Source organism: Camelus bactrianus, chromosome 25 (assembly GCF_048773025.1).
Source record: "Camelus bactrianus isolate YW-2024 breed Bactrian camel chromosome 25, ASM4877302v1, whole genome shotgun sequence".
Classification (NCBI taxonomy): Eukaryota; Metazoa; Chordata; class Mammalia; order Artiodactyla; family Camelidae; genus Camelus; species Camelus bactrianus.
Window position 1 is genome coordinate 34,551,638 of NC_133563.1, and position 25,737 is coordinate 34,577,374.

Sequence of the window (25,737 nt, forward strand, 5' to 3'; positions counted from 1 at the left end):
GTAGATAGATGAAGAGACAGCTAGTAAATACACATTACGTTCTCAGTGCTACTAACTGTGAGGAAAATAAAGAAGGACAAGAGAAGAGAGATGCGGGAGATGGGGTTTGCCCTCACGCACTGTGAATGGTGTGGGGTCAGGGAGGACGCTCTGTGGGGGTGAGCGACGCACAGACACCCACGTGGAGCAACAGGGCTCCCATCGGTCAGCCGTGTGGACGTTCTGGGGGAGAATGTTGCAGGCAGAGAAAATACCACGGAGTGAGGTGGGAGTGAGGTGGGAATGGGATTCCTGTGTTCAAAGAAGACTAAAAAGTGAAGAATATCTGCAGCCGAAGCAGCAAGGAGTCAGAGGAATGAGGGGAGGAGCGGGGACGGGGCGCTGTGCCCGGCGGGGCCTGCAGGGCGCGTGAGGACTTGGCGGTGTGTTCCAGACGCAGTGCGAACGCTCTGCAGAACAGAACACAAGTGTGCTATCTAGGAGTTTCCCTTCTAAAAGGATCCATTTAGGGGGGAGGAGGGTACAGCTCAGTGGTAGAGCACATGCCTACCATGCACAAGGTCCTGGGTTCAGTCCCCGGCACCTCCAGTGAAGTAAGTAAATAAACACAACCTAATTACCTCCCCCTCCACCCAAAAGAGTACACAGTGCTATACGTCAATTATAGCTCAATAAAACTTGAAGGAAAAAAGGATGCATTTACATGTTGAGTTGACAATGGTCACCGAGAGAGACAGTTCTGGAAAAAGTTAGACACGTGGTGGGCACTCACTGAACATGCAGTGAAAGAAGTAACTGAATGAGGGAGCCATTCCTTCCTCTGGTATCTGTCACTCACAGTGTGAAGGACTGTGACACGAGGACCTGGTGTGTCTGCCACATGAGTGCGTGCGTACGCACCCAGGGTTCGGCACTGTTTGCCTGCCTGCACCTGTGGTCGGAGATCGAGGTCCCTGTGTCGGTGTTCCTGGCTCTTTCCCCATCAGGCCAAGGTTCTGAGCGACTGCAGTCCCGCGAGGAAGGTCCTCGTTGCTGTCGGGGCGCCTCTTCCCACCGCTCCTGTTCGGTTTTATTTTTACTTTTTATTTTTTTTGTCCGGGTTTCAGTGACTTCTCACTCCCTTTGAACCTCCAAGCCCAGGGCTGACAGCGCAGCCCAGGGACGCAACACCCTCCCCCGTGAGTCCCCCTTAGACGTGCCCCCCCTCGTGAAGACCCCTCACCAGCCGCCCTGCAGTAACACTTGTCCGTGTGTTCTACTGGGACCTCACTGAGCACAAACATGTGCATTAAAAACAGACCCACCCACCTATGGACGTTTTATGAATTATCCTCATTTTATTATGAGTAAGTTACTCTACCAATAATATTAGGGATAGTCATCTGCATATTATTTGGAATTCAATCAAATCTACTCTTTTTCTCTAGAGTATTGATAAAACTAACATGGACTCAGTCAGCTGTTGGGAGTTTGAAATAGCAGACTTGCTCAGCCATAGAGGCGTTATTCAGAATGCTGCGCTATATTGCACGGCGGTCAGAAGATAGACTTTGAGCAAAAAGGGCAAAGCAGCAGATGGGCTTTGCAGCCAGATGAACATGTGCTTGTGTCCTGCACCTAATCTGTAATAGCTGTAAAGCCTTACTTACGTCGTCTTAATGGGTTTCAGTTTGACATCTGTAAAATGGGAACAATTAAACCTATGGTGTAGTTCAAGTGTGAAGAAGATACCAAGAACGCACACAGAATTCCTGGTATAGATCAATAACTGATGGCCGTTGGGCCCCCTTATGTGCTTATCGTTGGATTTAACCCGCAAGTCTCCTCATTCCTATGACAGTGATGCTCCGCAAGGCTTTGTGAGAATTACAGGCAATCTACATGTGATGCACCACCCCACCAACGGGGGCTGCCGCTGTCAGGACAGAGAGGAGGAAAGAGAGTCCGGGTGCAGAAAAACGGCTCCCAGCCCTTCTCCAGAACGTAACAGACTGTAGAGGAGACCACAACCGAAGTGCTGTTCTCATGGCTGATCAGAGAAGGTGAAGTAAATCCAAGTATACAGAGTTCCGCGGCCGCCCCCAGTGACGGGCCACAGTCTCCCTGACTGCTAAGGACGGCCCTCGCCCTCTTTCCCCATCGGATACAAACTACTACGTCTCCAGCTCCTAAAAGTAGTAAGCCGGAGGGTAACTTTGCTGCCGGCAATCATGTTCTTGTCTTGTTGCAGGAAGAATTCGGAGCTGAGACACAGAGGTCAAGAGAGTAAAGTGAGGATTTATTAAGGGATGGATGGTACACTCTCAAGGGGAGAGTGGGCAGGCTCCGGTGAGCAGCTGGGCTGAGTTTCTTTGGCACGTTGGTTACATAAGGTGTGAAAATAAACGGGTGGAATATTCATTGGGGAGGGAGGGACTGGGGGTCGTATTCAGATTTTCATCCCGACTCCACCTTCCTGAAGGGAGGAGGGATTTGTGTCCTTATTTAGCCTGGATGGGAAGTGTCACGGTGTCGGAGCATGATGGGTACTTCTAATCTGCAAGGCTAATTTTATTGTAATGAGGGCATAATGAGCAAAAGGTTATATTCAGACGCCCGGGGATTCCTGCCTTTTCCCACCTTGCTTTGCCTGCCTCCAGGACACCTGTCACCCCCAAATATGTGATTGCTTATCAGCTCAGAGGATCCTGCTTCTCTTTTTCTGCCCCAGGCCCCCTGTTCACAAGATGTATGGTTTTCTGCCATTTAGCCCATGCCTCCCCTTTCTCTGCTCATTCCTAGCTATCTGCATGCTTGAACATTTTGAGGCTAGTTCCTGCCAGAGGCACACACATTACCTCCCTGTCAATATGCCCCCAGGCAACCAGTGTAACCTGAGGCAGCTCCAGGAGGGAGGCAGGGGAAACTGATTCCTGAGCCCGCAGGCAAGGACTCGTCCCTCCTCGCTGTCCTGGTACAATTACGTCAGTGACAAATGCATTTGGGGTTAGTATCCAGGACAAGGGACGTATTTAACCTGTCCTCCTCCTCAGTGCTCAGGGCGTTCATTATTGTTGCACCTGTGTCGTCATATAGTTTAGGAGAGAGGGAGCCTTCGAGTCTACCTCCTCCTTACATCGTATGCTTCCTTGGCTCTGCTGCCTTAAAAATGATGCTCGGCTCATTTTCTTGACAAACATGGACTGTTCTTCACGTCCGTCTCATCTCTCTTCATACCAGCCCAACTCACCACTGTTCACCTCTGACCGGGAGGGACAGCTCGAGCACACAGAGACCACACCTGCCTCTGTGTCCCTCAATTCACCTCCTGAACAGATGATCGGGGCTTTATTTTAGTTTTTAACGGATGTATAGAGAGTCATTTCCCAGGACTCAGTCCCTAACCAGATGGTAAGGCCTCTGCCGGCACTCTCCATCTATGAGCCCAGATAAAATAAACTACGGAACCCTGCTCCTGGGTCAAGCTGTTTTCCATGGTACCCGCAAACAGCACGCTAGGAAGTGTGCCCGGCCTCCCTTGTCTGTACCACAGCCTTTAAATAAAGGACAGTGCACCGACCGGAGGCCGTGGGAGGTACCAGCTCATCATTCCATCAACTGTGAAACAGAGTGAAAGCAATTGAGGACTATTTTTCTAGGTCTTCAATCAGCCAACAAAATGAATCCTAGAAGTTTGTTGGTGGACAAGCCTAGCTCACCAGGGTGTAATCTTCAGAGAGATTTGAGTGCCAAATGCTTAAACTAGATGGAAAAAAAGTACTCGTTCCTTCTGGGTTCCTTTCACACGCTGTCGGAAACTTACAATGGCAACTCCAAACTGGATATGGAGTCTGAGGTCGTGCCTGCCTGTTGTCTGTGGCTCTTTGAGGCACAGACGCACCTAAGAGCTGGCGGAGATCTGCAGGTTGGGGCAACAACGGGACTGGAAGAGGCAGCCACTAAGGAGACGCAAATGGCACGGCGCCCGGTTTTCTCAGAGGGGAGGAAGCCATGGGAGAGCTGGACACCCGGAGGGCGTGTACGGCTTCACGGCCTGACTCACGTCCACCAGCGTCCTCAGACCTGGCTGTTCCCGGCTCCTGCTGGCTCCCTGTCCCCGCTCAGGCCTCGCTCCGGTGCTGTTTTTTGTTTGTTTGTTTTTTTCCAATTCAGTACATGCGTATTAATTCTCTGCTATTGGCAAAAATACAGCAATGTCCTTGAGTTGCTGGCCTTGGCTCTCATTCTTCCTGCCGTCCACCTTTCTGCCTCCTTTTCCGTCTGACAGACTCGAAGTCATGTCACACATTGGTGGCTGCGGACCTGATTGGACCTGCAGTGTTTTTGTTTGTCCGTTCTGAGTTGAGTTTAAATGTTCGTAGTCACTAGCATGGTCCCTGAAGCTCACATCAGACAAGACAGTCACTGCGCAGCCGCCGCTTCAGCTGCGCCCATTTCCTCGACCTCCTGACCGCTACTGTTCATGCGTCCGCGTACCTAGCGGTAAGTCGCGTTTCTCCTCCTCCAGGAAGCCTTCCCTTCCTACCTTTCATGTGAACTGAGTGCTCTTGTTACGGGAACCCACCAAAAAGCCTTCCTCTACCTAATGCTAATATCATAGCTGTTGTCACACAGTGTCTTCTTGAAAACAGGAATTAGTGTTTTGTCTCTGTTGCCAATATCTTTTGTGCTGCTTGGCACATATAAATGCTCTTTTATCTGTTATACACAGAGATAGATAGAGAGATAAAGAGAGAGAAAGAGAGAGAGACAGAGAGAGAGGGAGGGACGAAGAGAGGGATGTATCTTAAAACAAAAACTACTGCGATCATGCTGCTCTGGAAGGAATGATTAAATAAATTGAAAGTTGTTAACTTGGAAAAGTTAAACGATGTTAAACTATTTGATAACACATTGAGCTTTAATGCATAATTTGATAATAGATCATCCTATTCTTTTTTTTTTTTTTTTTTTTTGTAATTTCACAAACTGCCTTTTGACCCTGCATTTCTTGGGAACAGCGCCTTCCCCCTCCTCTTAAAATTCTCGAGTCCCACTGAGCACATGGCAAATGACAGACATGCAAGAGGTCTACTGTGAAGAAATGGAAACATCTACAGGCGTCGGGTGCAGAAACATGCTTAACTGCTTTCCAGAAGGCAGAGCCAGCACCCCAAGAGGCACTCGGAAGGACAAGGACTTGAGTGCCTTGGAGAGGAGGCTAAAAGGACTTACGCAGTACACACAAGTGACCCAGTGTTTAGTGGGAGTTGTGAGTATCAGGGCCGTTCGAGAGCCCTTTTCAAAGATAAACTCTTCCCTTTGAAGCCATGTGGACTGACCCTCCCACCACTGCAAGTGCCTGGCACTCTATCAAGAAGAGATTTATTAAATTTAACAGACTAGAATATTATTACATAAAGAAGAGTGCCCCTTAGCTGCAGTCAAACCGCTCAGCCGTCTGCTAGTTTTATTCGTCTCCCAAACACGGCACTATTTCCTCACTGCTGCTTGGTTAGAACCAGATGTGGGTCTGTCCACAGTGCTGGACACGGCCACACGTGGCACTGGGCCTCTGATCCCCATGGGAGGCTCGGGGGAAGCGCAGAGGCTTTAGTACCATCACGTGTTTTGTTAGTCTGTCAGAAGAAAATTTTATAATGTTCATTCATATGTCTCTTTTTTTTAATTAAAATATTTTATGTGGTTATTTATATGAATATATATGGCAATACATTAAGACATATACAATTTTAATATAAATACATACACCTAGAGCAGGGTGCATGCTCATTTTAAGCTTATGTGCATTTAACATTTTTTCTAAAGTGATAACTAAATTAAGACAGAAGTGTGTGTCACCCACTGGTGTTCTTAATGTGTGAGCCAATTGCTCCAGTCTTTAAATCACGAACACAAAAATAAGCAACACTTCTCTGAGTTGGAATAAGCGTTCAATTACTCTGAGTAGCTTTCAAGTTGATCGTCAAGAGGCATCATTATTTCAAAAGCTGTTAGTTCCTATAGATTAAATTATATCTAACATTCACCACCCCCAACCCCATTAAAATACCAGGACATTTTAGACCTTTCTCTCCGCTTTCTTGGGGGCTCCATTAGCATCCTGAGAAACTCAACACTGCGAATTGGCAAGTAATTAAATGGAGCAGATGATGAGATTCTGAAGCCTTGTTTCTGTTTGGAGGAAAAGCAAGTGTCTCACTGGAGTTGAGGTAGCTAAGGATTTCTGTCATCGGAAAATATGATTCTTGGAGCAGGGCAGACCACATCATGTTGCTGGTGGGGAAAATAATAGAGATTGTTCTTATCGAGAGAAACAAGGTGAAGTTATATGGCGTGGCTAAGAGTTCACAGCTGGTTGGAACTAAGAAAAGTTACTTTCTTTCAAGAGACTGTTATTAAACACTTACAAAGTGTCAGGTTCTATACAAAGTAAAGAAGTAAGACAAATTTCCTGTCCCGAGGGTCGTATATGCCAGTTGAACAGGTATTTAAACAAATACAATAATGCCATGTTGTAAATTCAAGAAGGAATCAATAGACAAGGTGTGCAAGTCCATCCCTATTCTCCGCACTTGACCTGCGCCTCTCCCTGACCTGCCCGCTGCGCTGGCACGGAGCCCCACCTGAGGCCGAGAGCGACCGCTTGGTAAGATTGCCTCAGATAACTCAGCATTTGCTCTGTAATTTTTGATTGAAAACATTTTCAGTTTCAGTTGAAAAATATACATAAAGTTACAGAGAAGAATATACCGATAGTCCTTGTCTGCACCTCGCAGAATGAGTCACTGCTGGAATCTGGTCATTGTTTCCATTTCAAAGGAAAATTGGTTTATTGTTTCATACAAAGTGATACATGTCTATTAAAAAATTTAAAGCTATAAAAAATGATGAAAGTGAAAAATAAATCCCTGCAAACCTCACTACTTAAAAACGAAGCATGGTAACATCAGCTTCCATCCTGGTGGGCAGCTCTCAGTGAGCATCAGCAGACATGCAGGGGAGGCAGTATGTTGAAGGAGTTGGGTATTTTATAAAAATGAGGTTATTGATATCACTAATTATCAGAGAAATGCAAATCAAAACCACAGTGAGGTATCACTTCACACCAATCAGAATGGCCATCGTTCAAAAGTCTATGAAGAATCAGGGCCGGAGAGGGTGTGGAGAAAAGGAAGCCTCCTGCACTGTTGACGGGAATGTAAACTGGTGCAGCCAGTATGGAGGACAGTATGGAGTTCCCTTAAAAAACTAAAAGTAGACTTACCCTAGGAGCCAGCAATCCCACTCCTGGGCATGTATCCAGAGGAAACTATAATTCGAAAAGACACATGCTCCTCAACATTCAGAACAGCTCTATTTACAACAGCCAAGACATGGAACAGCCAAAATGTCCATCAACAGACGACTGGATAAAGAAGATGTGGCTTATTTATACAATAAACATGGAACTACTCAGCCATAAAAAAGAATGATATAATGCCATTTGTAGCAACATGGGTGGACCTAGAGATCATCTTATTAAGTGAAGTAAGTCAGACAGAGAAAGATAAATGTCATATGACATCTCTCATATGTGGAATTTTCAAAAAAATGATACAAATTCTATTTACAAATCAAAACCAGACTCAGGGACATAGAAAACAAACTATGGTTACCAACGGGGAAAGAGAAGGGGAGGGATAAATTAGGAGTTTGGGATTAATAGATACACATGACTGTATATAAAATAGATAAACAGGGACCTACAGTATAGCACAGGAAACTATATTCGATTTCTTTTAATAACATATAATGGAAAAGAATCTGCATATGCATGTAGATGTAGGACTGAAGCACTTTGCTGCACACTTGAAACTGACACTGACACTACACTTCAATAGAAAATAAAGATAAACAAACAAATAAAATGGGATTTTGCTTCTCTACACCACTTTGTTTTTATCCCTTAGCCATCCATCAATTCATGTCACTTTCTTGTCTTTTTTTTTTTTTTTTTCTGGTTCGCTTATTTCTTCAGGCATTTCCTTACAGGAAGTTTTGTGACATTTTCAGCTCACTGCTTCCTTTGCTCTTAAACTGCTTTTTCTTGCTCTTATCTATGTACTATTTACCTTTTTATATGAATGCATCTTCTAGTCTGAGTTAGTTATTAGAGAGTGTGGACAGGAAACGCTTCCCTAAGGAAAGTGGAAGTTGAACTCAAAGCTACATGATGACAAAACCAGCACTAGCACCGTGCCTGGCGTGTGGCAGCTGCTCAGTGTGTGCCGGCTGGGTGGATGAGGGCATTAATGGCATTCAAGGAGAGGGAACGACAAGGGCTCAGACCGTCTTACTGGACTCAGGTTTCCTAATTCATTCTCCTTTCTGGTTTTGACATCTCATAATTATGACAATACTCATAATAACTACTACTATCTTCATAGCTGTCATGAACTGACACTGCAGAGTAGGCATTTTACGAATCACTTTAAGCTGTTATCTCAATTAACTCTCACAAAGTCACGAGGCAAACCTTTGTGTGCGTGAGGTGCTTTTTTCCCCTCCTGTTTTCTGCAGAAAGAAATGGCAGCTCGAAGTTTAACTAAATTAGCCATGGTCACAAAACTATGGGACAGAGGTTGAAAGTGAATGCAGGCCTGTCTTTCTGCAAATCAGTGATCTACACCTAGAGTGCACTGATGTGATCGAGTACCTGTTTGGGTCAAAATCCCATGTACTGGAACAGATCTGGGTGGTCTGTCCACCCCCATCAAGGCTGGGAAAGGGATTCTGAGAAAAGGGAGTGAGGCTGGGTAGGCTAAGGGCCCACGACTGAGTCCAGGTATCTCCGGATTCCAGTCCAGGTCCCGACAACCGCCAGGTGTGTAACTTTAGGCAAGTACCTTAATCCAGGTTACCTGGATTTCAACATCTGCACCACAGAGGTGATAACAGGTTCATTCTTACAAAGATTAAATGATGCAATCTAAGTAACATGCTCGCACCTTGCTTGTCAGAGGCTGATTTATAATGTAGGCATAAAGACAACACCAAACAAAGAGCAGAGGGCTTGTATGTGCCAAAGGGAGCTGGGTGACTTCTCGGAAGAGGGGACAGATGAGCTGGGATTTGAAGGGCAAATAGGAGTTCACATGGTAAAGGGAAGAAAAAAACATTCCAGATATAATGAATTCTGTGCACAAAGTCAGGAGACAAACTCATTATCTAGAAAGCACATACTGACATTCCATTTTTTACCATTCCCTTGTAGCGGTGTGGGGACACTGGTGCAAGGCGTTCCTGCTTACAGAAATTCTGATGATATTCTTAAAATAGAGCTCATGGTGATGAGAATTATAATGAAAGCTCGCTCAGAAAAGAAGGAAAAAGGCCCTCCCTGAATTTCTATTTATTTTCTGAACCAACTGGGCCTGGCAGGATTTATTTTTGGCTAGGTTTTTCTCAAGTGCCAAAATGTCTTCATTTGTTATCCAGGGTGTAAGTTCTCCGAGGCAGGGAGTTTCCATACTCATGATGCTCACTGTTTGTTCAATGCTAATCATTTCATTCTTTCTTTCTGAATTCCTCAGAGCGCCAGCTGGGCCCGGAACTCTACATGTGAGGCCGAAGGACAGAAGCTGGGGTGGGAGGTATTCCAGGAAAGGAGAGAATGCTGGCGCTTTGCTATTTCCAGCTTCATTTAGCAGCCTTGAGAAATTAGAGGAGATTTTCATTAGCATCTTATTCTTCTATGTTCATCAACACCATTTGGTAGAAATAAAATTTAATTCCTGTTGGCTATTATCTTGCTTAGAATCATTACATACTTTAGCTGGAGTGGAATTATTAAGGAGGAAAGACAGCATCTCTTGCTGACAGCCTACCGGGCGTCATCCCATCACTCAATCCTCCCAGCATCGTACTAGTAATAGTTACTGCCACCCCCATGAATGCACACGCCTGAGGTCACAGAGCTAAGAACTTCCCCTGCCAGAATAGGTCCTCTCTCCACCCATTAAAGCCCATTTTAAAAACACATCACCATTCATTGGCTGATGCTAGGTCATTCCATACCTGCCCTTTATTTCTAACAAATTCTATGGATACGTCCATCCACATGGACAAACGCACTGGTAAACAGTAAACATGCAAGCTCATTCAACAGCTTTCTTTTTGTGTACATGACATCACCGTGCACACAGGATCTGGAGCAGCATGCGTTAACAATCACATGACTTTCTGAATTAAAAAAAAAAGAAGATAAAGGCTAAAATTTATTGTTTAAATAATGATATTAAGAGACAAAGGAATTAGCTCTTCAAAAACTCTGGGACCTGGAAGGCGACTGATAAGCACTAACTTTATTTTGGAGCGTTCTGGTATTCAAAAACAGGAGCAAATTGCATTATACTGCTCATTACTTAATTTTAAAAAATGAGCATCAGTTTGCCAGGAAAGATAAATGTGTTTTGAATTCATACTTTATAATATTTGGTGTGGATTTGTACAAAATTTTTAAAATTATGCATTACCTTGAATTGCATTATTATAACTTCCCTATTATGCCATCTGATTGCAGGAAGATCTAGTTTCCAAATGCTGTTTGAAGCCAAATATGTCTCTCCACCTCCGTTTTCATCATCCTCATTTACTCTCTGGTTGCCTGCAGCCCTCTCCTTGCAGCACAGCCTCACCCGACACCTCAGGTCCTTTGATGCCTGCAGTTATGCAGGTCTTCCCTCCACACACAGCCTCCGTGTTGCTGAGATTCGCCTTTCACCCACTATTCCAGTTTCTCTCCCATCTCTTCTCACATGAACCCTGGATGGCTTCCTATCCACCATGCTTGGTTAATTGACATTGGGACCAAGAGAAATACATCACTCTCCTTCGAAAGTCAAAGCTTCTAATAATCACATTAGATTATAGTCATTTCCTTACACCTGTAGATTGCAGATACATTTTATAGGACAGAGCGAGGAGTGTTTTGTTTTCTTTGACCTTTTAACAGGGATGCCAGAGACAAGTGTGAAATCCATGGAGGTGAGCAGCAATTAGGTGAATGTGGGGTGAAGTCAAACAGGCAGGACTCTCAAGGTTACAAAAGGTCACACTCCATCCCAGAGGAGGAGGTGGAGGCCAGCCTCCTGTGCTTCAGCAGCTCTGGCAATACCACTTTGCTGCTCAGTAACTTTTCGTGTTTCTGTCTTAAGAATAAAGACACACAACCTGAAAATCCTACAGTAGTTTTGCAGTTTCCATCTCTCTAGCCCTTTGTTTAATTATTTTCCCCTTCAGTCTTTCTGCTCAGCCACTGAGCTCCCTTTCATTTCCTTTCTGATGCCCTATGTCCTGCTGCCTCAGGGCCTTTGCTCATGCTGTTGCTGTTCTGAGTGCTCAGTGAAATTCCCCTCTTCAGCCAGTTTTTTAGGCTTCAAGAATCAACCTCAAACATCACTTCTTTAGGAAAACTGTGCTATTTTAACAAGGTCCTGCCTCCTCTCATGTTCTCTCTCAGCAATCTATAACTTTCTTCGTAACCTTTATCATCTATTAGAATCATTGCTGGTTGGATAACTATTTGGTTACTGCTCTTCTGTGTGCTCTAAGCTTCAGGAAACCAGGGTTTATGTCTCTTCTGAAGTCACCATTTATCTCTGACACCTAGTGCAAAAAAAGGCATCTTAAAACATTTTTTTTAAATAAATGAATAAGTGAACTCAGTCATAAGAGTGAAATATTAGGAGTTATTAAGGATTTGGGTGAACTGACACATATGGAAACCTCTGGAAAAAATTCAAACTCCCAGCCATAAGAAATTAAGTCAAGTTCTGGGTCTTCCACTTAATTTAAATGAAAGAACATTCCCATTTCACCATCCGTAAAAGGTGATCATGTCAAAGTACCTCTTAGGATTTTGCCATGATGATTAAATAGCATCTTATCTGTCACACAATGGGCACTCGATACACCTGTGTTGAACACACGAGCAAATGATTGCACGAAAGTCTACTAAAAATGTCGATAATATGATTGAGGTCATGGATATACTGATGGAGTTAATGAAAAGTCAAAGGAAAAGAGAGCAAGGCAATGAAATGGGGAGGAAAGAAAGGTCACACTAACAGAGACAAAACTAGCTTTTCCCCCTTATTTCTCTATTAGAGGATGTGAGAATTTAACAGCAGAAGCAGATTTCAGAATCCAAGGATCTCAGCAAGGCACTTAAGATCTGTGATACCCGAGTGTCTCCCAACCTTGAAATCCCCACGGGAAGGAAAAAAAAGTCTTCAGATTTCCTTTTAAGTTTCCCTTATGAGTCTGGCGTGGGCTGAGGCATGCATAATACTGAACTTGACCTCCGGTTCTTTTGATGACAAGCCACGTCGAGAAATGCCCATTTGGAAGGTGACTGCTCTCAAACAGGACTCACCACTGCAGCCACATAGAGGAAGAGGACGTTTGCAAACAGGGACTTCAGCAACATGAGGCAAGTTGGTGTCCATGTGGAGAGGCTGGTGTGATGTTCACAAGATCTCCCAGAGGAAACCAGAGCCCATTTCAGTATCTGCATCTGATGCCCAGCTCTCTTCGTAAATGTCCAGCAATGGGCAGATTACATAATTATCCTCAACGCCTACACCTAGCCAGTGGCACGAGGTAATCACACCTCTGTCTCAGCACTGTTTTAAGCATCACCTAGATTAACCTGTACAAACCACCCAGGTCAGTATCTATTATCACATAATAGATGCTCTGTGAGTGGCAGCGAAGACAAAGGAGAGAAAGAAAAGGGGAGAAAAATGAAGATGAGGGAGAGGAAGTGTATTCCTCCTTCAGTGTATGTCCTATAAAATTAGTTTTCAGAAATTAAGCAACAGTGAAGGCTGTGTAACCCAGCCAGGTATCAGTGAGTGATTTTAACCGTCCACTCATGTAAATGTTCGGGCTACAAGGCAGGCCACCGACGTCTATTGATTTCCCTCGTCTGGAATAGACGGTTTTGTTTAGCTCTGAAAAGTGAACAATTTTCCCGACACCTACCGCTTGTTTAATAGTTTTGGAATGATCTGTATTTCATTAAGATGATGACTTATTATGCCCAACCTTCAGCTGTCTTGCAAACTATTGATTTAAGGCAGTTTAGCACCTGTATAGCAGCTAATAAATCGGTCCCGATCGGCAGTGCCGTTACATATGCATTCTTCACCACATCATGCTGGCCAAGCACCTTGGAGAACACGCCGTAGATTTGTTTCCTCGACGAGATCCTTCCTTTTCAAACCCTTCCACTGAAACAGTCACTGCTTTTTTTTTTTTAAATAATTCACATAAAACTTTTAGGTAAGTACAGGGCTCCACAATCAATATTTATAGCGTGATTTATTGGAGGAAATATTCCACTAAATCCTCCCTATAAATCCAGTGTGCAAGGCAGTCAGTGCAGTCATCCATCTCCTGGACAGTCTAAATGGGCATCAATGGGCGTGAAAGGTAGAATGTCTGTGAATCCCAGCCTGGGTTGTGGGTGGCTGGAGAGCTGATGAGCGCAAATGCTTCCCGCTGAGCTCTGCCTTCTGCCCCTTCCCTCCACCCCCAGCCCCTTGCCCATTCACCTTGACTCAGCACTCCTCTTCTCGCAACGTTTGCCTCCTGTTCTGCTGAGCAGTCCAGTTCTGTGTTACAGGTGCGACGCCTTCCCTAAAATCCTGGGGGGCATTAAGCTGAACTTTGTAATTTTCTTTTTAATTATTTTTTTTCCTCCAAAATTATTTTTTCCATCATGGATTCTTCCGTCTTCTTTCAAGTGTCTCTGCAAGACTGTGGCTGGCACAGAGGAAACTTACATGACTTTCCTCTCAAGTTCTCTATCATAGTTGCATTTGCAAAGTCAGAGGTTTCAGGAACATTTCCAAAGGTACACTAACTACCTTATCCAGTCTTAGGTGATGTCACAGGGGTAAAATTTGAACCATGTCCATAAAAAATGATTCAGAAAATCCTAGGTAGAAAAATGAGGGTTCCAAATTAATATGTACTTAGCTGTTCAGAAAAATAACAAGGCATTTCTAGGAACTGTAATTAACTCATTGTTGTCAGAACACAGGACACGCAAACACCAATGAGCTTAGATGACTGTGGAAACGGAGGCTGAGGAAAACTTGCAGGCTTTAATAACCATTTGCTGAGTGACTGAATATACAAATCCATCATTCAACCCAACAAATCAATGAATAAACACTTCTTCCATCCACATGGTTACAATCTCCCTCACAGACACAGTGGTTGTGCTTTGTTTTCACTATTCAATACTGCTTTTTTATTCCTACCACAGACTCTCAAAAAAAAGTTAGGACAATTGTCTTAGTCCATCAGAGTTTGCTAACCTTTGATGAAGAATCAAAGTTTCTATTTGTTTTAAACCATCTGATAGCTTCTGTGTCCCCTAAGGTGATAATAATTAGGTCAGAAATATTACCACACTTGTTTCCAACTCTTTACGCCTTATATTTGATAAAACACTCTGAACCAACACATCATCAGCCCATCCTTCCCACTTATTAATCCAAGAATCCATCTGTTAGAATTGAGGCTCTAATAGCACTACTGGGAAAGCCAGGCGGGAAGTCTCCAGACACTCAAAAAGCAGCAGCTTAGAAGCCTGTCACAAGGACCTTCTGCTTTTCACCCGCAGACGGTGGGGGCGAGGGGCAGCGGCAAGTGGCATTTCTTACCCGGGGGCTTTACAATCTGAGCTTCCTACCCTGAAGCCACTTCACAGGAAAATATTCCTAAGAGAATAAAACACCTGGCGTGTGCACTCTCTTTCATATCAATGCGTCACGATGGAAGGAAGGTGTGGGCAGGGGCGTCCTATGACAGGGAAGCTTTATTTCCATAAACTTTCCAAAATGACCTCTCCCATAGAGGGCACCCGTGGGGACCATCAGGACCCTAAACCCAGCTCCTGCGCTACTGATCTTACAAGGTCTCTCCGTAATTTAAGGGACCCATCTGACGACTGCCAGGGACCTGGGAACATCTGCGCTGGTACCTGCGTTCTCCTGATTGTGGCGTTTCACTTGGACTCTGACTCCTTCCTGCTCAGACCCACTCGCCACAACGGCTGGTCTTCTTTGAACCGTGTGTGAGAAACAAACCCAGATACATCAGGACTTCAACTCCAGAGGTTCATTTGAACAAAATATTCCTGGGAAATTAAACCTAAGAATTACGTAAGATCAAATTTCTATCAATTTTTCTGAAGACACTTGAGATGATTAGCAGTGTACTGATGAAGAATGCCACAATTCATTATCAGACACAATGTTAAATTTTGTTTCTTTAGCTAAGCAGGTTTGTTTTAAACAAACCCTCATAAGTCATTAAACCTCTAAGGTTTCAATTTTACAAATCATTAACTTCCACGTAACAACATCTTCTGTAATTTTTTGCTCAATGATTGTCTGCTTTGTCTATGCAGTGCCTCGCTTACTTATTTACCTATGTGTCAGAACTATAACTAGTACTACCTGGGTGCTAAGATCTTCTAAATGTAACACACATACTAAATTGTTTAGTAATGTGACATAAAAACTGATGACAAAGGTACACTGTATGCCTATTTTATAGATGAAGAAACTCAGTCAAAGATAGTTTGTTATTTGCCCAAGGGCACACAGCGAGGATTCAGGTTTATAAGTCTTGATTCATAACCACAGAAATAATCCAATTACTGGTAGAAATCATCATTGTCATTAAAATAATTATCACATCCTATACCATATGCTCTATTGTAATCCAGTTATACTTTTAAAAAGTAGTCTTGAAACTCTCTTTCAGGTCAATGCAACTTATCCTTACTTTTATTCCTTACGAAGAAATTTATAGTACCTTATATAGTAAGGTATCTAAAACTATCTTTTTAGAAAAGTGCTTTTCCACAACCCCAGGGAGAATCCCAAGATAAAGGGTCTCAGAGTTAAGCTCCAGAGACTGGTTTCTGGTCCTATGGTTTCTGACCTTGTTTCAGCCACAGGAGCTCTCCTTCTTATCAGCTTCGTGATTTTGGATTTTCATTGTCACAAAATCAAAGTCTTTTAGTAATTTAGAAGCCATTTTGAAAAGCACTATTTTAATCTCTTCTTTTCTAAGATTAATGTTATCCATCTCTTCAACTGTTCCTCAAGGGAGAGATAGCCCCCTAGAACCACGCCACACAATTAACCCTTCCCAGCCTGTGACCCAGCCTGTCACTTCCCTACTGTACATGCGAATTTCTCAATTATTAGTTTGCACATTTTGTGTGATGGAGGGCCAGGGATTAGAACTTCCCAATGATTGAAAATTCACCCAAAAAGATGTATTTGCCTGCTTTGCTTTTTAGCATTATATGCACAAATAAGATAATTGGAGACATTCCTAACTATTTGTAGCAACACGGATGGACCTAGTGATTATCATTGTAAGCGAAGTCAGTCAGAGAGAGGGAAGACAAATGTCCCATGATGTTGTTTATATGTGGAATCTAAAAAAAAAAAAATTAACTACAAACCAGGGATAGATTCACAGACACAGAAAACAAACTGTGGTTACCAGGGGGAGAAAGTAGGGTTGGGGGGATAGATTAGGGGTTTGGGATTAATAGATATACGTAACTATATATAAAATAGACAAACAACAAGGACCTACTGTATAGCACAGGGAACTAAATCCAATTTCTTGTAATGAGCTGTAATGGGAAAAAATCTGAAAAATATATATATGTATGCGTACATATAACTGAATTGCACTGCTGTACACATGAAACTAACATTATAAATCAACTACACTTCAAGAAAAAATAAGAATTAAAAAAACTCTGAAAACTGCACAAGGACCTCAGCATTATTCTTGAGCTAACAATCCAGTAATACCTCCCAAATGAGTCTATTAGGTTCACCCTGGTTGGAGCAAAGTCACGAACAATGAGAAACCAGGTTGTAAAAATGTATAAAGGAAATGGATTATTAAAATTACCTGGAGCACAGGATTCACAGAAGGGCTGTTTAGGATTTACAAGAGGATTCACAATATTTGAAACCTATAATGAGTCGGAAGTAAAGTGAGCACAAAATTTGAAATCCTGAGTTTTGGGAGAAGAAAGAACCAAAAAAAATTAGCAGCAAAAATACATTCATACTGTTCTTTTTAAAACCTGACTACACAGCTATATTTCCAAGTGTTCTTTATCTTTTCATGTAGACTCGAGTTCTTGCTCAGTGTCCCTTCTTCCCAGCCTGTAAGCCCTCCATTAGTACTGGTGGTAGGGCAGGTCTGATTGTAACAAAAAACTCACTTTTTGTCTGAGAATGTCTTAAACGCTCCCTGTATTTTCAAGGGCAGATCTGGCAGACACAGAATTCTTTGGTTATCAGCTACCTTTTCTTTCAGAAATGTTCGTGGCGGTGGTTTCACAGGTATATACAACCTATCAAAACTCATCAAATTGCACATCTGAAATATGTGTAGTTTACTGTACAGAAATTACACCACGATAAAGTTGTTTAAAAAAATACAAATAAAGCCACAATAAACATCCTAAAAAAAAAAAGTAAAAAAAAAATTCAATAAATCATCTGAATAGGGGGCTGGCCCACTGGCTGGGGCTGTCATGGCTGCACTTTTTCTTTCCATTGTATTAGGGGTCGGACAGCCCGGGGTGTGTGGTCCATTTCAAGGTCAATCTCCACAACACCCTCCTCTCTGCTCTCCCTGCTTTCCTAGGGACCCCATCCCTTAGCATGGAGGCCAGCTGTCTGCACAGCCCTCACCTCCTGTCTGTGCATCAGCTGCTCCATGTGGCTTTGCAAACAGCTCAGCAGACCAGCAGGCATTTTCCAGGAGTCCCCACACTCACGTGGCATCCATGAGCATCTGACATCTGGGCCACCCATCCCCACACAGAGGCTGACGGCCCCCACACAAGGATTTCCCCCTCAGAGGCTTCTTTCCCAAGACCTATTTCTCCAGCTCATCAATTGTTGGTTCACAAACTGGTCCCCATCTATGGAAGACAAGGAGAGATGGAAGAAAGGGGCAATCAGTTAGGTGGCAGGTTGACTAAGCATGGAACTTGCAGACCAGACTCAAGACAAGTAGATCTCCACACCGCCCCCTGGCATCTTTATAGAGAGGCCTTCATGGAGTTCAGTCAGGTACACAGTCCCACAGTGGGGATGGTGGGCAGAGCGTACATTCCAAAGATGGGTGTTGCCACAAAAACAGCCTCTGCACCCCAAAAGCCAGATTGAGAATTGGATGCAGAGTTTTGGGAGAAAAAGAACAGCTTTATTGCTTTGCCAGGCAAAAGGGAGTCACAGCTAATTCCTTCTTGTTGCTTCAGAAACAAACCCAGAGTTCTTTTAATAATTCAACTAAACTTTGCAACAATATAACAGCAAGGAATGGTCTGGGAAGTAAGTCTTAGTTAAATACAGACCTCAATTAACAAAACTAGAATTTAATATCCACTGAAATGTGATCTTTTTTCATAATGATCTTCATTTTTAATCAAATATAGCCAAATAAAATTTCTCCTATTTTTTTTTTTTTTGAGGTCCCTAAAATGCCTTGAGATTTTTCCACTTGTTAGGAGATAATCTTAATTTACCTGATAAAGGTACCGGGAACCCAAGAGTTTCCAGTCTCTCGAGGGATCAGGCAGAGAGAAAAAGATAAATGTATAGTTTACCAACTTGCTATAAGTCATAATTAGCTTGAGGACTTTTTTTTTTAATATCTGGAAAACACAGATTAAAAACCAGTAACATTTCAGACAGAACCAAAAATTACAACCATATTCATCGGTTTACTCCATACCATGTAAGAATTTTATGAAATTAGTTTCCATTAGACCTTTTAAATTTCTTACCCAGTTTAGCAGTATGATTCAAAAGTGATCAGAAACTTGTACTTATCAAAAAGTTTTTTAAATAAATCTTCCTGAAGAGAAAGCATTTTGCAAAAACATCAGAGTAAAACAATAACCGTCTATAAATGACAAAGGGCTTGAAAGCATGGTTATACACCTGGTCACGCTGTAATCGATGAGGAATCCTGGTTATAATAACCAGAATTATAACTGGTAACGTTTCAGACATACCAAATTTTTAGGAATTCCATATAACTTCTAGAATATCTATATTAATAACATTTTCCCATACAACATAATCTAAGAAGATCTATTACTTATTTACAACACTTTGCATGCAATTTAGCATACCAAATGAACCTAATTAGTTTAATACCTCTCTTTGGGGTGCTTCCGAGGCCCTCTGAAGCATCCCAAAATTAGCTGGAGGCCAAAAGAAACTTAATCAAAGTTTGGCATTTGGGGAGCTTGTAAAAAAGTTTTAAAACACTTGGTCAGATAAGATCACAGGTCATTGTGAAACAATACTTATTCCCAAGATAACAATAAAATATTTCAAAGGCAAATATGGACTAGATCACTTAAGGGGTAAAACAAAACTTTACAATCTGTTACCAAAAACAGATTAACATTTTAAGAAAAATTTGTCCTTTTAGCAGAGAGAATCAAATTCCAGTTTTGCATTAGCTTCTTTTTAAAATTTATTTGTTTAACTAAATTTATTTTAAATTTAGCCAATCCAGATTACACATAAAACTGTTCTCGGGGCTCCTCTTTTATGAACCTTCCATCACTTTCTGTATCTCTATGAGTTTGTCCCTTATTATTTAAGGAGCTTTTAAAATTACTTGTATTATCATTTTAACCCTTAAAAACCTTAACTTTGGCAAAAACCAAGAAGCAAGTAATTGTGAATTGGTTGTCATACCAGCATTTCCTGACTGGAAACATATGCTTTCGTTTTTCCCTCCTAAGAAGGCAAAGTAGGTAAACTTAGGCCCAACAATTAACGTTTCAATGTTTTATAAATGACACAGTTAGCGAGTTCTTTCATTTAATGTAGTTTTAAGTTACCACAATCTGGAGAGACAATTTTAGGTAGGCATTCCCAAAACATAATTATTCCTATAGAATTTACCTAAAAACTCCTATTTTATTTACTTTTACTTTTCTTGAAAGTTTTTTCACATTGAGTTATTTTCCTTGTTGACAAATTTGCAACAGATATAATAACGTCTTATTCCACTTCCAGTCGGCCTAGGTGCAACAGAATGATTCTAAAGACATGTCTATATTAGTTAAACCAATAAGCTTAAGCTGGCTTTAGTACCAGATACCGATTTAGTACTGAATATTTCCCAGTCATGTGAACCTGAAATTTATTTTGATCAGTTTTCTTTATATTTCTGAGTATTCATATAAGTACTTGATTTTCTTTAAGCCAATTAGAAATTAATTTCGAAAATACCATACACTTGTGACACAAACAAAACAAAGGGCTCTAGTTATTTTTATGAATATTTACGAAGAGACAAGACTTCTTTTTGTCTTTAACAAGTCAAGTTCCAAATTATTTACTCCCTTTCTCGAGATCTGCGTTTTAAAAAGATGGTGAGATCAGGGTTCTCAGAGAAGGCCAGGCAGAACATTTGCATCTCAAAGGCACGTAGTCTGTAGTCTGACTTGTCTGATGGAACCGAAGCAGTCCCGCCCATTTTCACCTTTCTGCACACCAAACACAAAATTCAAACCTCGGCCAGCAAGTGGAAGCCTCAAAATTCCTAGCAGGCACAGGGCAAAATTCAAAGTCAGAACAACAGCTTCCTAGTTTCACTAAGCCCAGGACCGCTACCCAGCCGGAGCCTATCAAGCGGGAGCTCACTCAGGGAAAGGGCCCCAGCGACCTGGGCCTCCCCAGCCTTATGGAGCCCCGAGGGGCCTGGGGTCCTCGGCCACCCCCGGGCAGCTCACCCAAGCGCTGGCCCAGGGGCCGCGACGGCCCCGCAGCGCTCTTCTTCCTCCCAAGTTTTCCGGCACCAGCGGTCCAAACCGAGGCTGGAAGAAGAAGGAAAAGGGTCTCCAAGCAAAAAGGGCTTCTGCTTCTGCTTCTGCTGCTTCTTCTGCTGCTGCTTCTTCTGCTGCTGCTTCTTCTGCTGCTGCTGCTGCTGCTGCTGCTGGCAGCCCTTCTGCTCCCGTCCGGCCTCGGACTTCCGCCTCCCGCGGACTTCCGCCTCCCACGGACTTCCGCCTCCCATGGACTTCCGCTCTTGACTTCCGCCGCGGAGGCCCGCCTTTCGTTTACGGCAGCCCAGTGGTTCAGACACAGATCTTCCCTCCGGTTGCAGGTTGCCCTGGAGGTCTGGCGGCCCGGGCTCCCCCCAACCCTCCACCGTCCCAAGGGAGGCCGGCGCAGGGGTTGCCCTCAGGACATCGATCAACCCGAGGAGTCCCGGGGCAGAAAGAGGTAAGGGGGTCGCGTCCCACGCTGGGTCACCAAGGTTGTTACTGCAAAGTCGGCCTCTGCTCCTTGAAAGCCAGATTGAGACTTGGAGGCAGAGTTTGGGGAAAAAAGAACAGCTTTATTTCTTTGCCAGGCAAAGCGGTGTCACAGCAGGCTCTTGCCTTAGAGACTGTGAATCCATCCCGGAGTTGGGTCTTGAAGTTTTATAGAAAAAAAAAGGAACAGAAAAGGTGATCTCAGGGCACTTTGCATGGTGCTGCTACATTCTCCTCAGCCTCCGTGAGTCTTCCTGGCGTCCTGGGGGAGCTGTGGCGGGAGGGCCTGTCCATCCTTCTGAGACTATCGGCCCATTACCTTCTTCCTGGAGAGCAGCCTCTGGGTTAAAACTATTGCAAAGTGTCAGGGAGAAGTCTGGGGGTAGCTTAGCACTGAAGCAGTAAGGGAGAGGAAGCAAACTGCAAGCTTTCTTAGTCAGAAAGACTCAGCAAGCAGTGTTAGCGTCAGGGGAGTTCACTTCCTGCTCCCTCACGGGGAGGGCCCAGGAGCCTCTGACTGCCCAGGTCCAGTTCTCAGGTTAGCCGCAGTCGCGTCCTCTCCCACATCTTAGCCTTCACTCCCTGCTCCCGCAGAGCTCAAGGTGAGCAGAAGGTGCAAGCCTCAGGTCTTCTCAAGTCTTTCCTGATACTTGGGAACATTTCAAAATGCTTTCAGAGACCTCCTCCCCTGAGCTTTCCTCCCAGGCTTTTTGATTCATCTGCTGTTGCACCGAGTGCTGTGTGTCCCCCGAGGCAAGGCAGCTAGGACAGCAGCCTATAAATGTTTTCCGCGAATGCCCCCTCTCACTCCACAGGTCCCGTGGCACTGAGCCAGTGGCAAGTTATTCCCAATAATGACAGTCCATTTGAGCCAGTTTAACGAGGGGCCCTCAGACAGGTCAGAACAAAAAGTTTATATAACGTTTCTTTGTGAATGAGGCTGATGGAGGAAAAGCGGATGTGGGGCATGAGGAGGGCCGTGTCCCAGCTTCGGTGGAGCCCCTGGGACGTGCCCTGCCAAGTGTGGGTCCTTGGCTTCACGCAGGAGAGAATTCAAGAGCGAGCCACAGTTGAGTAAAGGTAGATTTATTTAGAGATACATCAAAAGGCAAGGGGAAGGCCACGAGGTGTGGGGGTTGGGTGCTCAGATTAGAGTAAAAGTAGGTACACACTCCATAGGCAGAGTGCGGGCTGTTTTTGAAGAGGGAGAGAGGGGGACGGCAGCAAGGTGCTGTGTTGCCAGTTTTTATGAGCTCAGTGGCTTTTTATGCTAATAAGTGGAAGGACCATTCTAACTACCCTGGGGAAGGGGCTGGAATTCCCAGGAAGTTGGCCATTTCCCACTCTTTGACCTTTTGTGGCCAGCCTTGGGACTGCCATGGCGACTGTGGGCGTGTTATTGACCATGCTAATGTATTACAGTGGACATATAATGAAGCTCAAGTTCTGCTAGAAGTCAAATCTCCCACCCTCTTGAGCCTCAAGGCCTCCTGGGGGTTGAACCCTCAGCCATCCTGGTGTTAATTGTGTTGTTCTTTGAATGGCTGTGCCCTGCCCCCTTCCAGTCTCGAGGCCCCTTCTTCCCCTCCGGGCCAGGGAACTCAGAATATGTTCCCTTAACTCGATTGTTGTGTTCATGGCTATCACTTACATAAGATTGTTAAGACAGAGCTGGAGGAGGTTAAAATGCCACAAAGCTCACTCTTCTTACCAACAATTGGCTTCTTAAAAATTCTTTTTCTTTTAAATAAAATAGAGGTTCCTTGGGTGGCTGCAAGCTTTTGATTCATATCCAGACTACAGTCAGCCCTCTGTATCTTTTGTTTTGGATTCTGGATCCACAAGTCCACATCTGCAGAGTCAAGCAACCGGGGATCAAAAATATTTGAAAAATAATCCAGAAAGTTCCAAAAGTGCAAAATTTGAATTTGCCGTGGGCTGACAAGTATTTACACAGCGCTGACACTGTGTTAGGTATTGTAAGCAGTCTAGAGATGATTTAATGTATAAAGAAGATATACATAGGTTTATATCAGGGACTCAAGCGTCTGTGAATTTTGGTATCCGCAGATCTTGGAACCAATCCCCATCAGATACGGAGGGATGACTGTACCAAAAAAGTCGATTCCCCCCCTATTTTATCACTTCTTTCATGAGAGATAACAATGTGAAGTTCCTTGCACCAACATCTTCGCTGGCATTTCATCTGCGTTCCTTGGCAAAGAAAATGGCTCCGAAAGAGCATGAATCACAGCAGTGCTGTGGGCCGAAAACACAATTGTCCCCTTCCTGTTTCTCTGAGGCCCAGACGGTGGCGCACCCTGAGGAGCCTCTGCAAAATAGCCAGGGTGTTTGGATAATTTTCATTCTTATTTAAATTAATGAATTTTATTATATTGTTTTAAAGAGCATAATTTTGGCATTATGAAAATAATACAGACTCATTACCAAAAATCTGCAAGATGCACACATTTGGAAAGAAATAAAAACCAATTACACTGAATAACTAACTATAATCCCTGGTGAAGCACCGTTCTTTCTGCACTTCTGTTTACAGAGTCTGGGCGTTCTCTACACCCAAGCTTGCGTACTGCTATTTCCTGTGCTATTAAACTTGTTTAAATTCCAGTTGGCAACTATATTGGATAATATTATGTTGCCATGGAAGTACAGTCATCATGAAAACAATTTATTATTATGGATACATATTATGGCTGTATTATGTTCAATTTGTGCATATCATATAATGTTTTGATCATTTCCCTTATATTGCATATTTAGAAAATCTCTATTGTTTTATTAAACTCAGCATCATTATAGACCGAATTGTGTCCCCTCCAAATTCATATGCTGAAGATTTAACCCCCGATAACTCAGAATGTGACTGTGTTTGGAGATAGGGCCTCTAAAAAGGTGATTAAGTTAAAATGAAGCCACTAGGGTGAGCCCTAATCCAATTGGAGCAGTGTTCTTATAAAAGGGAAGAACTGGACACCAGGGGTGTGAACACATAAAGGAAAGCCTGTGATGACATTGCGGGGAGATCATCCGGAAGCCAAGGAGAACAGTCTCAGGATAAACCAAGCTAGCTGACAACTGGATCTTGAAGCTCAAGCTTCCCGAAGTGTGAGAAAATACATTTCTGTTGTGGAAGGCACCTCATCTGTGTAGCTGGTCATGGAAACCCTGGAAAATTACTAGAAACATCGTAATGAACATCATTGTGCATTTTGACAGTTAGCAGCCTGTTCACATGGACAGTGATGACTTCTTTAGGAACAAAATGTGTTCTCTCCAATCATGAGAAAGCACATTTACTAAAAACTCCAGAATGGATACGATATCGTACTTGATGCCAATTACTTCACACAGTCCATCCTGAAACACCATGGGTAAAGGAGGACACTGGATGATTAATTGTGAAAATTATCTCCAGTGCATTCCCACTGTCTTTGTTTGCTACGTTTTGAATGCATATTGAACAGTGTTCTGTCTCTGAAGACATGAGAAGCTCTCTTGCTAATTGCAATTGTATGGGGCAAAAGAAGATATATTTTTGTATCCTACTTGCCACAAAGCCTCAATTTCTGTTGTTAGACCCACACTATGCCAGAAACACCATGTGATCTTTTGAAATAAGCCCAACACTTAAAATTTTTCTGTTTTGTTAAGCATCCTTACTTTTCCTCACTACAACATGCTCCATTATAATTCTGGATGTACACTGCTCAGATTCTCAAATCAGCCATTTTCCCAAGGAATCTTGGTTTCTTTTCATGGAGAAATGTTAGAAACCAAGATCAGAATGCTAGGTATGCTCATTGCTACTGGTGTTTTGTTGACTGATAGAACAATGAAATAAATGTGAGTGCTGTATACTAACCCACATGAATACATATATCTATAAATATTTCTATATTTATATCTATGTTGTCTCTGTGTTAAACTAAACATGAGTTCCTACTGATGTCCTAATATTTTTTCATCCCGTGGAAGATGTCACTTTTTAAAATTTTTAAATTCCAATTTCTCATGGATGGTATACAGGAAAACAACTGACTTTTTAATATCGACCTTGTATTCTGTAAACTTGTAATATGTGTTTATTAGTATTATCCAGAAATTTTTGTAGTACTTCAGAGTTTTCTACATAGACTACTATGTCATTTGTGAATAAAGACAATTTTATTTCTTCCTCTCCAATCTGTACAACTTTTATTTCTCCTGTTGTTTTGCTGTGCTAGCTAGAATGCCCAGGATGTTATTTAGTGGGTGAGAGAGAGCAACCTTTGACTTCCTCCTGATGCTGGGGGAGAAGTGCCCTGTCTCTCACAGTTAAGTAT

The 25,737-nt window shown here is 43.1% G+C and overlaps 1 long non-coding RNA gene across 3 annotated transcripts; it reads right to left on the minus strand.

Moving 5' to 3' along the window:
* Positions 1–9,042: 9,042 nt before the first annotated feature.
* LOC123613555 (uncharacterized) lies at positions 9,043–21,021 on the minus strand. Of its 3 annotated transcripts, XR_006720922.2 has the most exons (5): positions 18,638–21,021; positions 17,799–18,031; positions 17,005–17,068; positions 15,041–15,196; positions 9,043–13,987 (listed from the first exon to the last, which is right to left on the minus strand). It is a non-coding gene; the product is annotated as an uncharacterized LOC123613555 (long non-coding RNA). The 3 variants fall into 3 exon arrangements; XR_012502317.1 differs by having other exon boundaries at positions 15,041–17,068; XR_012502316.1 differs by having other exon boundaries at positions 15,041–18,031.
* Between the last annotated feature and the right edge of the window lie 4,716 nt (positions 21,022–25,737).